The sequence below is a fragment of the Equus caballus genome, chromosome 22 (genome assembly GCF_041296265.1).
Source record: "Equus caballus isolate H_3958 breed thoroughbred chromosome 22, TB-T2T, whole genome shotgun sequence".
NCBI classification, from domain to species: Eukaryota; Metazoa; Chordata; class Mammalia; order Perissodactyla; family Equidae; genus Equus; species Equus caballus.
The window spans coordinates 6,872,684-6,887,884 of NC_091705.1; the positions used below are offsets into that span (position 1 = coordinate 6,872,684).

The following is a 15,201-nucleotide window of genomic DNA, read 5'->3' on the forward strand; positions in this document are numbered from 1 at the left end:
GGGAGTGAACAACACAATGCCACTGCTGCTGACCACCACTGGACAGTGACACCAGCCATGGTGAACACTGCTGTTGCAATCGTCATCACTGTGGCCTCAGGGAATGGGCTAGCTCCCATCACTGCTGCCACCACCCTTCCAGGATGAACTCTGCCCAGCTTCTGCTTCTCTCCAGCACTAGCTCCCAAGCCAAGGTCTGAAAACGGAGGTGGTGACTCTGAGCTGGCAGGGTCTAAGGCACACACCTGCACCCTGGCTGCAAAAGAGAGTGGAAACACCAGCATCTAGCATTTTTAGTCACAATAAGATAAATAAAGTGGAATATCCTTCAAACCCAGAAAGGACATGGTGCTAATGCCGAACAACCAAGGAGAATGACCTCTACACGCGTGTCTCGGGCAGCCATGTGTCTGCTGTGTGCAGCAGGCCAGTCTCACATGCTCCCTCCACCTCAACCTTGAGATCTCATGTGGGCAGTGGAGCCTGTGATGGCGGCTCCTGAGTCACACACAACCCACCTGCAGATGCCCAGGTCCTTCTGTGGCAGGAGAAGTCTCTTTCTTACTTCCTCATCACCCTTGTCAGGGTTCACTGGTGGGAATGGCTGTAGGGACACCAGGAGGGAGAAGCCACCCTTCGAAGGGAATGTAAATGGTCTTTTGATAGGAGAGCTAAGGAAATAAAAGTAATTATGCAACACTCTGCTAGGGCGACACAGCCCCTGGGAAACCAGAACACGTTCATCTTTTGCCTGATGCAGATCTTCTGGAAGCTGCTGCCTTCTGTCGACTAAATCCTGGCATGGGGACTTGCCTTCCACTGCCTGCCAACTGCGTTCAGTGCTTGTTGCAACTTCCCCAAAAGGAGTCACGTCTCATCCTGACACATGGCATCGGCAATGAGGGCTGGCTTCGCGGCTGAATCTGGGAGGATTTCGAGTCTGCATTCCGTCCGCTTTGTTGACCTGGGATAAACATTTTCCGGCATTCACCTAACCAGAGTTCCCTGTGAACCTGACCCTGAGCTACCCCTCCACTGCAAATATAACAGCTGCTAAGTATTGAGTGCTGACTCTGCACCTAGACCTGTTCAAGTTACTACCTGCCTAACCATGTTTAGTTTTACAACAACTCTGTTTAATGGATGCTATTATTATTTCCTTTTTACAGACGAGAAACTGAGGCTCAGAGTTGTTATGGAACTCACCCAAGGTCATACGGCTGGTAAGGGGCAGAGCCAGGATTCCAACCGAGGCAGAGCACAAGCTTCTGACCAATAGGTGCTACCGCCCACGGCCAATGGCGGTCCCAACACCGCCCCGGGGCTCTGCAGGACTGTAGAGGGCCCCATATGTCACACTACTGCTTCAGTTACATTTACCTGGTCACAGTCTGTTTTGAAGGACGATCACTTACACATGGTAGTATGAAAATGTTAGCCAGAATATTTTCCAAAGGGAAATGTTTATTTGTTTTTCAGAGGAAGATTTGTTATTTACTATCTAGATCTCTATCTGTGAAGAATTGTAACATTCACTACATTAATTAAGCATTTACCACCGCCCCCCAGGTGCTGAGCTGAGGCCCTTATAGTTATCATCTCAACAAATCCTCTGATAACACAGGGAGGTAGATGACAATAATAATAGTAATCCATTTTATAGATGAGGAAGCTGAGGCTTACAAGCACCCTTCAGGGTCATGATTTTGTGCTATCTACCCTAAGTGCATGGGAGCAGCCCACTGAGGCCTACTGAGGCCTTGGCCCCTCTTTATCAGATGTAGCGTTTTCTCGTCACTCAGGTCTGTCTTCCTTCCTGGTCTGTTGGTTCTCGTTGGTTCTCTCTTCTCCATCTTTCTCTCCCCCTTGCTCCCTGGTCCTGCTCTCTCCTTCGTCCACATCGCAGACCTCTCAGCAGCCTCCCCAGGTGGTGTCCAGGCTCAAATATCGAAGACCTGGTTCCCAAGGGGACAGTCCCTGCTAGGAGACCCCAAAGGCTCTCGGTCCCTGCGGTGATAAGGAACAAGAGATGCTGCTTCTTGTCACCTTTTGGGAAAATGGCCATCCTGACAATTTGACAAATTCGGACAGAGATACGCTGAGAAGGTCTGATACTTGTTCCAAGCTATTAACAGAATCAGAAATCATACTTAACTTAATCCTTAATTATCTAAGCTGATCGAGGTAAAGATCGACACGGACAGTAGGTAAGTTACCCTCCTGGATAGGGGCTGCGACTGGGAGGGATAGTCAAAGGGCTTTGTCGTACCAGTTCTAACATACACACATTTTTCACATTTCATCACCCATGAAATCAAGGCCATTGTCGACGGCATCCTCAACAATTGCCACTAGGTAGGTAGCAATGGTGACAAGCCCGTGCCTGGGTTTGTGTGATCTTGGTTAAGGTTCTTCATATTGTGATCACTTTAATCGTGCATTGTGAGTTCTACATCTGTTGGGTTAAATTTTCATTTAAAATGTAAACTAAGAGGCCTATAATATTATGCTGTTGAGTAAATTTCGACTCCTAGTGACCCTGTATACAGCAGAGTGGAACCCTGCCCAGTTTTTTTGTGCCAGCCCTGGTGGCCTAGCAGTTAAGATTCAGGGCTCTCACCGCTGTGGCCTGGGTTCATTTCCCAGTCAGGGAACCATGCCACCCACCTATCAGTTATACTGTGGCAGCTGCATGTTGCTGTGATTTTGAAAGCTACGCCACCGGGATTTCAAACACCAGCAGGGTCATCCCTGGTGGACAGGTTTCAGCAGAGCTTCCAGACTAAGACAGACTAGGAAGAAGGACCTGGACACACACTTCCAAAAATTTGGCCATGAAACCCCTGTGAATGGCAGCAGAGCATTGTGGGATAGAGCTCCGGAAGGTGAGAGGATGGCGCAAAAACACGGGGCAGGGTTCCACTCTGCTGTCCACAGGGTCACTAGCAGTTGGAATCCACTCTACAGCACTGACAACAAGAGGTAGATAAAAGAGCAATTTAGCTTTTTCCTACCTTCGTTGGGATCTTTCTGGACTAATCTGATTTAGAGGGTGGAGGCTGTAGTGTGTGGTCCAGGAATCTTCTTAATATGGAACACTTACAAGAAACTTCCTTGGCAATCGTAGTTTCCAAAGATGAGACCAAATTTGGACTTTTATGTGTCCTCCTAAAGCCATTAAAGGGAGCGCAGAAGGAGGACTACCAGAAAGGGCCACTCCTTGATCACGTTGCACCACGAGACTCCCGTTCTGCAAATCGATGCTATCACAGTTTATGTTCCTTGCAAGCTTGCTGGGCCCTGGGGTTACAGAGCAGATAAATCAAACAGTCCTGACCCAGAATCCTCCCTAGAGATGACTAGGATGTCTCCAATCTGATCTCTCTCCTGCCCTGGGTCAAACTTCAGGAGGACAGTCCATAAACAAGCCTGCAAAGTTGCTTTTAGTATTTTGTTCAACAAGAATATTAGCAAACTTTTTGGCAGTAACTACTAAAGCAGAGCACAGACATACTCTGTGACACAGCAGTTCCAACTCTGGGTACACACCCAGAGAGATACATCCATACATAGATGTTTACTGAAAGACATGTCCTAGAATGTTTGGCTTTTATTAATAGCCCAAAACTAGAAACAACTAAGGTCTGTCAACAGTACAGTGAATACATAAAATGCATTGCATCCACATGATCACATACTAGAACGCATAAGAGTGAGCTATCTCCAACCACACGCAGCAACATGGAAGAATCTCACAGAATTATGTTGGATGTGAGTAAAGAATTCATACCAAATGATGCCATTTGTATAAATTGTGTTCTAGTTATCTCTTGCTGTGTAACAAATGACCCCAAAAGTCAGTGGCTTTAAACAACAGTGTTTGTTTGTTTTGCTCCTAAATCTGAATTTGGGCAGAGCTTGGTGGCGGACAGCTCATCTCTGCTCCACTCCAAGGCAATTGGGAAGACTGGAAAGCCGGAGGCTGCATCGTCTGAAGGGTCCTGGCTCACATGTGTGGTGGCTGATGCCTCCTATCAGCTGGCACCTCATCGGGGGCTGAGTTGGAACACATACACACCGTCTTGCATGTGGCTGGGTTCCCAGAGTAAGCATCCCAGAAGGATCCAGGAGTAGTCAGATTGCCTTTAGTAACATAACCCCAGAAGCCATGTGGTGTCACTTGCACCGTAGTCACAGGCCCATACATATTCACAGGGAGGCAACAGAGACCTCACCTCTCAATGGAAGAATATCAGCAGCACGTTTTCAGAAGAGGTAGGATGGGATATATTAGTGCAGACATCCGTGGAAAATACACCTGCCATGAAGTACAAAACAGGAAAAACTCGTCTGTGGTCTTAGATTGGGAGGCAGTGGTTACCCTTAGGAAAAGAGTAGCGACTAGAAGGGAATGTGAGAAGGGTTGCTAGGGTGCTTGTGGGCCCTATTTTTGATCCAGAATGGGTCACTTTGCGAAAAGTCGTCAAGTTGTACCAATTCATGCACCTGGTGGGCATATACTCTAATCCAGCACAAGATTTTTTAAGAATGTTAGCAATGATATTTTGCCAAAGACAGTGAATTCAGTGGATCCAATCCAAAATGTCCTCAACAGTAGTCCCCACCACTTCCCCTGGGACATGACTGAGAGACGAATCAATGTATGCCCGTTGGATGCTGGCCCTCTTATTGGTAACTTACAGCTCACCAACATGGTGCAAATGGGTTACCTTTTCTCAGGGCCAAAGAAAGATTAAAGCCCATTGTGATGGTTCACTTTTTGTGTCAATTTGCCTGGGCCACTGTGCCCAGACATGTGGTCAAATGTTATTCCAGATGTTTCTGTGAGAGTGTTTTTGAATGAGATTAACATTTAAATTGGTGTATTTTAAGTAAAGCAGATTGTACTCCATAATGCAGGTGGGCCTCATCCAATCAGTTGAAGGCCTGAATAAAACAAAATACTGACTCCCTGGGCAAGAGGGCCTTTGCTGGCAGACCGCTTTTGGATTTGAATGGGAACATTGGCTTTTCCCCGAGTCTCCAGCCTGACGGCCCACCCTGCAGACTTTGGCCTCACCAGCCTCCGTAACAGTGTGAGCCAATTCCTTAAAAGAAATCTCTTTATATATGCATATATATGCCCAAATCCTGTTGGTTTTATTTCTCTGGAGCACCCTGACGAATACACTCATATTTTTGGTGTCTGGCTTGTGTCCTTTCTTATTGAAACCAGTGTCAGCTGGGTGCTCTGTGCCCGTCGGGGAGCTGCTAAAACTCTGCCCAGCCCCCATCACCATGGCCCTGGGAGGCTCCTAAGCTCTCCTCATGGCCTCTCTTCACCTACCAGCTCTCTTCTAAATGCTCCTTTCTCCCTCAATACTGCTTTGTAATTCAGTCATAAGCCCAACCCCTCCCAGGTTTCCATTTTAAAAAATCACTTATCTCAAGCATTTCATGAATTTATTGACTTTAGTAAAGGTTTGAGAGGGTAAAAAAAAGTTTCTGCATTAGTCAGCTATTGCCACAATGTGCTGTGTAACAACAATCCCAAAACACAGTAGTACATAACAATAAGAATCTATTCCCTGATCACATTTCAGTGGATTGGCTGGGATTTGGCTGACCTAGAGTAGATTTAGGTGGCTTGGCATACGCTGTGGGTTGGGTCCAGGTCTGCTCTGTGTGTACCTCAGTGCCCTCGGTCCTGCAAACACCCAAGGCACGTTTTTACCATGGTGAAAGTCAGGAGTGCAACAGAGCAAAACCCTCGCCCAGGAGCATTTCAAGCCTCTACCTGTGTGGTATCTGCTAACATCCCATTGTCCAAATCAAGTTAAATGGGCAAACGTAAACTCAAGGGGTAGGGGTGAACATAGCCCCCATCCACGAGGCCACGGCAAGGTTGTGGGTGCACAAGACTAGAAGGGAGGGAAGAAATGAGATCAATTATTCAAACTCCCCCAGCAGGGTCTCCTGCGTGCCCCAGCCTCATGCCACCTCACTCTCCTTTGCTCTCTTCTGCTTCACCCATCTCCAGAGCTTCAAGAAAAGCCTTCCCTTCATCTCGGCAGAACGTTCTCTTTCGTTCAGACATGAAGCATTGTTTTCTTCTCCTGAAGCTCAGAGCATCTCCTCAATGAAAGGGGATATCTCTCACACAGCCCCGGGGAGCTTGCTAAGAAACTAAATTTGTCCCAAACCTACCTGCAGAGGAGGAGAGCCCTCCATCTGTGGTGGGGGGGCTGCTGAGCCGTCCGCCAATGAACTCTAAAAGGAAAACCAGCGGCCCGCTCTCCACCCTTCTCAGGCGAGCTCTGAAGTCAGGGAGATGAACATCAGATCTCCAGGCTCCTAAGCCGTGAGAAATCAAGAGGAAAGTTCCCCGGGGGAATTGCCTGAGCCTTTTTCTGAAGGAAGCTCTTGCAAAAAACAAACAAAACCAACTTTTTTTATGGGGGTCTCAGGGGCGGTTCTTTAATGGAGCGGCAGCAAAAAACAAATCGCGTCTGCCAGCGCTGAAGCGCATGCCCGGGTGAAGCGGGAACAGTCAAGCAGAAAACGCAGCCCAAACCCGGGCTCACCCGACAGGGTAGGAGCGAGGAGGCCAGGAGTGGAGGTGGGAGGCGGCAGGCCCCCCGCCTCCCTGGCTGCTTTGATGCTGAATTGTTTCATGACAGTGAGCACAGCTCTCCTGGGTCTGAGGGCTGATGTCATGTTTTCATTTTGCTCCAGAAAAAGATTGAGTTGTGTTACTGAGTCTACTCTGGAAGGACGTGGAGAGGGGAGGGACGCAATCAGTTTACATGCAATATTTTCAGAAAGATGAAGAAAAATCAAGTGTTAAGACACAGGCTACAGACTTCTGGAAGGTCATGGTTCAGGAGGACGGCAGAGCCAACGTGTGGGTAGCTGTGGGTCACGGTGTTGCATTGATTCTAAGACAGCAATTAGGGTTGTTTTCCCATGCTAACAGCTCTGAAGTTGGGGTGCATCTTATTATCAAAGGTTCCTCACAACCGCTTCCTCTGGGAAGCAGTCACACAGTAGCCGTGGCCCGTACACGCTCGGATATTAAAATCACCAGCATCAAAACATGCAGAGTGGCTGCAGCCTGCAGTGGAGCGCTCACTGCCCGAGGTGGGGCGAGGGGAAGGTAAACTCTGCCCTCAGCAGCTCTCCCGGAGCGGGAACTGGAAGCAGACCGGCTTTCTGTAACTGCAAAACCAGCTTAAGAGCCCAGAGCCAAGGCTTTGGTTCTTCTGTGCATTATCCTAAGAATTGCTCCATCAACAAGGCTCTTCTTGATGGTCCTGAGGACGATACCATCAGAGGAGAGGGGAGGCCACAGGAATCAACAACTTGGAGTCAAAAGTGAGTCAGAAAAATCGGACTCTGAATGTTAAGAAATTTAGAATACGTTCACCAATTTGTTTTGCTTGTATTTTTTTATGTTCACTCAAGAGGAATATATGATAAAATCTTCACGTAATGAAGTCTGAAAGAGCTCTTTCAATAAGTTGAAGATAAATTCTAAATGATAAGAAAGCAGCCTGCCACAGTTTTAACTGCAGTGTTTCCTTCCTTAGAGAGATGTCTTATCAAGGGGCGCCTTAGGATGAGGTTGGGTCCAGGACTTCCTCGCTGGGCCTTCGCATCCCAGATCTAATCTCTCGCTCCTGTCGCAGGGCCCAAAGTGGGCCAGAGACAGGCAGAACCTGAGCCACATTGAGTTTGTAGTCAAAGTCCCCATCCTCCCTTGTGGGCACTTTCCCTCTTCCTTTCTTTTTAAGTGAAAACTCTCTTCCCTCAGATGTCAAGTGCCACTGGATCCCTGATCCAGATCTATTCCCAGAAAAAGTCATTCCTTTCTTCTCCCTGGGGGACAAATGACATAGAGGCGCAAGAGAACATGCCTTCCAGGGCACCAGTATCATAACAGTGGGTAAGGAAAGAGCCTCTGAGGGTGGGCTTCAGGCAGCGGCCACCAGAGGGAAGGCCGGGGCGGGGAGGGGCGGAGGGGATGAGTTCTCACCATCACCCTTGAAATCGCGCCAAGTGCGTGAGAGGCCGGAACAGCTAACAAAGATAAACAGGGCAGTGTGGGCAACGGGAGGGGAACAGATTTGAATTTACTAAGGAAACTTCCTCCTTGCCCTCAGGTTCTAAGTACATGTTCTAGGTGTTTCAGACAATGTCAAATAATCTGGTGAGATAGGCAGGTGGGAAGCAAATCTGGAAAAGACCCCCAACAGCAGAATGGATAAATAAATGGCAGTGTATTCACAAAATGAAATACGGTGCATCAAAGAGGGTGAAGGAGCCAGTGTGTGCACAGGAAAACTCAAGAATTGCACAGACAGCATGCTAAGCCAGAGACTCCAGACACAAAAGTGTGCAGAGTGTAGGACTCTGTTTACATAAAAAGCAAAAACTGGGGAAAGTGAATGTTATTTTAAGTCGGGACCGTGGTTTCCCCGGTGAGGAGAGGGGCATGAGGGGCCTCCAGGATGCTGGAATAGTCTGTTTCGTGATCTGCGTGTTGGTTATATGGGTGTGTTCAGTTTATGAAACTCATTGAGCGCACACTGAGGATGTGCGCACCTTCTGCTGTATGTGTGCTGTTGGTCAGTAAAAGTTGTTTACAAAGGAAGATCCCTTTGGTTGCTGAGGTTGGAGAGGAGCCCAAACACGCTGGCTACACTGATTCATTAGCCTCCACCTTCATCAGCCTACCTAAAACATCCCCCCAAACAAATTATGTGTTGTGTGTCACTACACCTTAATGAAACAAAGCTGGGCAAACAACAGCTCCCTTGTGAGCCCCAGGAAACAAATTTCACACATGTCAATCAGGGCTTCAAAATGTGTCAGCTTCCTTTCTTTTTTCTCCCAGTTTTATCGAGATATAATTGACACAGAACTGTTGTATTAGTTTAAAGTGTGCAACATAATGATTTGACATGTATCTATATTGTGAAATGATTACTGCCATGAGTTTAGTTAACATCCATCATCTCACATGGTTACAAAATGTTTTTCTTGTGATGAGAATGTTTTTTTTTAAGATTGGCATTTTTTTTAAAGACTTTTTTTTTTAAAGACTGAGCTAACAACTGTTGCCAATCTTCTTTTTTTCTTCTTTTCTTCTTCTTTTCCCCAAAGCCCCCCAGTACATAGCTGTATATTCTAGTTGTGAGTGCCTCTGGTTGTGCTATGTAGGATACCACCTCAGAATGGCCTGACAAGCAGTGCCATGTCCGAGCCCAGGATCCGAACCAGTGAAACCCTGGGCCACTGAAGCAGAGTGTGCAAACCCAACCACTCGGCCACGGGGCCGGCCCCAAGAATTTTTAAGATCTACTCTCTTAACAGCTTCCTTTTTAAAGGAAGATTTGAAGCACACACACAATGCGGTCAACCACCTCTGAAAGGCACAGTTTATAGACTTGGAGAACCCACAGCCGAGTCTCAGGACCTCCATTCGCCCATTTTGTGACCCTCAGTCTCTCCCCAGCCAGTCTTTACCGGCTTCCTCCCACACTTGATGAGCCAAACGTAACGGTAAGTGGTTAGTCATTCGATCAGCCTTGACTGAGCGCCTGCTAGGACCCAGGCCTGCACTCCGTGTTTGATGTAACTCGACAGCAGCCGGATGGCCGAGAACACGGTCATTTTATAGATGGAGAAGCTGAGGTGCAGAGGGGTCACAGGCTTGTCCAAGGTCACAGACCGGGTGGCAAGTCGGGGAGCTGTGATTCACTCCAAGTTCCATTCCTTGTTAGAAATTGTAACCTTGATTTTCCTGTTATCTAATACCCCGTAAGGAGCCGCCCCAAAACAATGGCTTAAAACAGGAACACCCATTTGTTTGGCTCAGAGTCTGGGGGTTAACTGGGCCCCGCCGGGGGTGCTTGCTCGGAGAGACACAGGGTCTGCGTTCACCTCCAAGGACTCCTGACCGGGACTCTGGTCTCCCCACGTGGTATCTCCCACATCACCTCAGGGTGGCAGGGCTTTCTCACATGGGGCTGAGCGTGTCTACGAGACACAGGCAGAAGCCTAGGAAGCCACACAGTGTCACTTCTGCCATATCCCATTCACCGAGGCAGTCACGAGGACCCGCTCGGGTTCAAAGGGAGGGGACCTAGATTCCACCTCTTGACGAGAGGGGTGTCAAAAGACTTGCAGGCACGTTTTTAAACCACCACACCCTGTAAATTATAATAGTAGACACAGACAATAATTATTCTTCCAGCATTTCACTCTCTTCCCTCACTTCTAACCCTGGAATACACTTCTCTACCTTCTGCTTCTGGGTTTGCCATGCGACTTCCTCTGGCCAGCAGGATGTTAGCCCAGACTGGAAGAGGGTGTGCACTCAGGCCACTCTCCTCACCATCACTGTGGGAAAAACACCCCGGGCCAGACCAGCCCGCTGGCCTGAGAGGAGGAAGAGGGGACGAGAGACAGAGGGAGCAGAGCCGCGTCGCCCCCCAACGCCCAGCCTAGCTTGGCAGACCCATTGTCAACCTGCAGATCCAGAGAATAACTGAGCCTTGCATCAAGCCAGTGTTGAGATAGCTTGTGACGCAGTGTTTTGGGGGCTATAAGGAAATGGTATGCTGCCCTGCAAAAAAGACTTTGGACCCAGTTCCACAAAGAATATCTGAGAGGTGTGAGAAGGGCTCATGACTAATCGTATCTGAGAGAGCTGCTCAAGATGAAGAAAATGGAAACAGGAGGCAAATTAATATGTCAGCCAAGCTGGTCAACGACATTTCAGAAAGTTTTCCAAGGTCTTGAGCCCACGAACCCCACGGAGTAGATTTCTCCAGAGACGCCCATCAAAGCCGCCCCTGGGACGGACCGCCCTGAAGCAGCGCATTGATGCCGGGTGTCTGCCATGCCTGCGTCCCAGAGGGTGTGTGATGCGTAGGCACAGGCAACTGCATGTTGTGTTCTGTGGGCTGTGTACGTACGGAATGGGAGAGCATCACTGAGTCTTCGTAATGGAGAACTAAAATTCCTCAATCACTGGTCAGTTGTCTTGAGCTCTGATACTGGCTATTTCTTCAAAAAAGAAAAGAAAGGAAAGAAATTTTTCATTGCTCTTTATCAAATAAACTTCCCTTTTGATTGCTTCTGCATTTCTGGTTTTTTTTCTTTTTTGAGGAGGATTAGCCCTGAGCTAACATCTGCTGCCAATCCTCCTCTTTTTGCTGAGGAAGACTGGCCCTGAGCTAACATCCATGCCCATCTTCCTCTACTTTATATATGGGATGCCTACCACAGCATGCTTTGCCAAGCGGCGCCATGTCCACACCTGGGATCCGAACCAGCAAACCCCAGGCCACCAAAATCAAATGTGCACACTTAACCGCTGCGCCACCGGGCCGGCCCCTGCTTCTGCATTTCTAGTTCACTTCCACCCCCCCATCCCTTCTGGGGCCTGCCCCTTCCGCCACCCCAGTTTCCTCCCCAAGAGACAATGGGAAGCAGCTCAAGGAGAAGAGGCCGGAATCAGAGTAAGAGAACTTTCAAGTGTGAAGGAATGTGACAGCTCACCTAATCCAACTCCTCTGATTCCCTGAGAGAGGTGAGACTGGAGTCCAGAGAGGGCAGGTGAGCTCCTGGTGGTCCCACAGCGAGGCTGGGAACCAGCTTGAAATAGATCTCAGGTCCACCTTCGTGAGTTTCCCTGGAAAACTGGGGAAGCCCATGGAATCCCAGCAGCCGAGGCCTCAGTCCTTCAGTTCCTCTCTGGATCTCAGTTTATTCAGCTCTAAAAGGCAAACCCTGCTTAGTGAATTCCAAGTCCTGCCTAGCTCTTCAATTTTTGCCTTTTTATTTTACAGGAGGAGGTCAGGGACACCACGTCTCTCTGTGAGACATTCAGAGTCAGACAGACCTGTTTCCAATGCCACCTGCACGCGGCCCTCGTGCCCTCGTGCGACTCAGGTGGCGCCTCTTCCCCTAGGTGACCAGGGAGGCAGAGGGAGCCTCTGCCATGGCCACACGCGACTCGAGACACTCGGCTGGATTTTTCTTTTTCAAAATAATCTGCTACCTGGCAGTTGTATTTATTGGACAGCTGCGTTCCTGAAGACCTCATGCAACCGCAGCTCACAGACGTCAAGACCGACTTTCCACAGCATCCACCCAGGAGGGTGGTCTCCCTCTCGCCAGCTGAGGGGGCCCCCGCCGCGGGCGGTGGCCTAGACCCAGCTTACAAACCATTCCTGACGGCTTTGAAATCGGGCAATTCCCAACCAGCTTTAATTTCTTGGTATTCTGTTTTACATTTTACATTCTATTTTACATAACAAAGTGAGACTTTGTTATTATTTTATATTAAACTATTTCATAATCACCTCCTTCAAATTGACATAAAAAAATAACCAAAACTGTATACAAGAATATTTCAAAAGACATCAAACTAGTCATCATGGAGAAAAAACCATTACTTGGTTGGTCTATCTTGCACTTAATCTATGGTTTAGCATAGCTTTTATTTATTTATTTATTTGGTGAGGAAGATTCACTCTGAGCTAACATCTGTTGCCAATTTTCCTTTTTATTTTATTTTGCTTGAGGAAGATTAGCCCTGAGCTAACATCTGTGCCAGTCTTCCTCTATTTTTGCATGTGGGTTGCCACCACAGCCTGGCTTGATGAGTGGTGTAGGTCCACACCCAGGATTTGAACCTGTGAACCCAGGCCACCAAAGCAGAGCGTGACAGACTTAACCACTATGCCACACAGCTGGCCCCATAGTTTTTATTTTTAATTACATGTGCTGCAAGTGGGGGGAAGCACCATCATCTTTCTGAGGCCTAGACCTTGGCAGGTTTTCACTCTCCCAGTAGCAATGGGAATAATTCCTGGTTCTCTCCCAGTGGAGGTGACAGGAAATAAGTTAAACGTGTTAAGCACGTAATGCAGTGCCCAGCACGTAGACAAATGTACCCAGAATGCCACCTCTCACTGTTACCACTGAGCTGACCTCCCCTTTCCCAGTTAATTTCCAGCTACCAACCATTTTTTCCAGAATTATAAATATCCACGGGAAATGGGGATCAGCTGGGGCCACACCCGTTCTCCCCCCGCCCCTCCGTTGTAAGGTTGAGGAAAAAAGAGGCCCACTGGAAAGGAAAGGATGGTGCCACAGATCTGGTTGGCTGTACAACCAAGATGCCACCAGCCTCCTCTGACCCTCCGAGGTGCTTCTCACTGCCCCACCTCGCCAGTCTGCCCACTGCACACCACTGCCTTGCCAAATACTCATGGCTTTGAGATTCCTCTAGTCTCGGAAGAAAAGACAGTGCCACGGGGACATACAGGGAGCGGCTTTCCTTCTTCCCGTGGCTGTTTCTCCTCTCGAGTTTATTTAATGACCCATTAGGCTGTGGCCTGGACAGACACCGAAATGAAGCCCTCCGTTTCCTGAGCAGAGTGTTAAGTTTAGGCCTTTGGTCACTGTCCCCTCAGTGACATCATAGAGCCACCACCATCATGAGGGTCACCATCAGAGCTTGGAGGAGTCTGGGGTCACAGATCTCAAGACAGTGGGATAAAACTAAATCCTATGGCAATCCTAGTTTTACAAGTCTTTGGACCCAACTTGAAGTGTCATCCCCCACCCCAAGCTTCTCTTCCAGAATGAGATGGGGCCACTCAACATAGCATCCCGATTTTAGCAGGCATTTCGCAGCCTGAGATTACATGAAGATGACAAGAAAAGTCCTGTCCCCAGACTAGAGGGCCATGCCTTCGCTGGCTCCTGTGCCTCTCCAGCCTTCTGCCATTATCCACCATTGACCACCATGCTCCAGTCCCACGGGCCTAGTCTTCTATTCCTGGAACTTATCTTACTCTGCCAGCCACTGGGCATTTGCACATGTTACTCCCTCTGCCTGGAAAGGTCTCATCTCTGCCCCATCTCAAGTTACGGCCCAATCACTCCTCTAACCTCATCCCTCAGGACGCCTGCCCTGACTCCCATCCAGTCTAGAGGACGCCCTGGGCTTCTCCTTCCAATCCCTCACCACAGTGTGTAGCCAGGTGCCACGCTGTTCCCGAGGACAGGAGCGGTCGTTCTGCTCACCACTGCATCCTCTCCACTAGGCACAGGGCCGAGTAGGTACGTTACACACCAGGTGCTCACTAACCACCGCGGAATGAATGCGTGCCTGGGGGCCGGCAACACCGTGGGTGGTCCCTCTTCCTCCTGCGAAGAGCTGGAGGCCAAGGGAAGGGGAGGTCAGAGGGAGAGCTGCTGCCCCGGCTTGTCCTCCAGGCTCCAGATTTCTCCTCGGCCTCGGCTGGGCCCTTGGAGTCCGGCCCCACGGGCGCAGGCTGGGAGGCCATCCTGGAAGCGGCCGCGGTGCAGCGGCGCTCAGGCCTCGGCGGCGTCCCCGGCCCGCCTGGCCGGAAGGGGCTCCGTCCCCGCGTCGCGGGCCTCGGGGACGCGGGGGCGAGGCCCGCTCGGCCGAAACTCCTCTGTCTCACCGGCGCGGCCCGGCGCTTCCCGGCGGGGACAGGAGCGCAGCCCCCCGTGGGTCTGTGCGGCTCCCGAGACAAGCAGGACCCTCCGACGGGGCCGCCCTCGGCGCACAGAACAGCCGCAGGGCCCGGAGAGCGCGGCGCCCGCCGCCGGGTCCTCCAGGGAAGCTGGCCGTGGGGGCCGCCCCGCCCGCCTCCGTCCCCGCCGCGTCCCCCGGGCGCCCCCGGCCCGCGCCGCCGCCCGCGGACCTCGTCCTGGGCCCTGGGGCTGCAGCCGTCTTCGGAGCCAACTAAACATCCATCTAATGCTCTGCTGGGCGACACAGATATCGTGCTCCACAAAACGGTGCAAAGCTGGTATTTTTAGGAGGTGGCGGACGTGTCTTGTGATGAGCCAGGTCGCAGGTCTGGAAGAATGTTTTGTGTCCCAAAGAAAAGTAGAAGCCAGGCTCCCGGGCAGCGGCGGGCGGGCCTCGCGGGGCGGGCAGGTGGGCCCCAGGCTGGCCCTGCCCCGGGGTCGTGTCACCACCGTTCACGAAGCGCCTCCCGTGTGCGAGCCGCCAGGCCGCGGCTGTCACCGCAAACCTGGCCGAGACGCGCACCAACGCCGAGTGACAGAAAGGGACTTCCCATCACCCAGACGGGCGGGAAGGTTCCGCGGCCCCGCGCGAAACGGCCCCAGCTGGAGCCGGGCGAA

The 15,201-nt window shown here is 50.2% G+C and overlaps 2 long non-coding RNA genes across 2 annotated transcripts; both read right to left on the bottom strand.

Annotated features, from left to right (window-relative positions):
• Positions 1-3,595: 3,595 nt before the first annotated feature.
• Positions 3,596-8,037, bottom strand: LOC138920058 (uncharacterized). The gene is made up of 2 exons (XR_011430695.1): positions 6,208-8,037; positions 3,596-4,318 (listed from the first exon to the last, which is right to left on the bottom strand). It is a non-coding gene; the product is annotated as an uncharacterized lncRNA (long non-coding RNA).
• Positions 8,038-9,424: 1,387 nt separating this feature from the next.
• On the bottom strand, positions 9,425-13,486 carry LOC102148478 (uncharacterized). Its single transcript, XR_289226.4, has 3 exons — positions 13,341-13,486; positions 11,569-11,785; positions 9,425-11,073 (listed from the first exon to the last, which is right to left on the bottom strand). It is a non-coding gene; the product is annotated as an uncharacterized lncRNA (long non-coding RNA).
• Between the last annotated feature and the right edge of the window lie 1,715 nt (positions 13,487-15,201).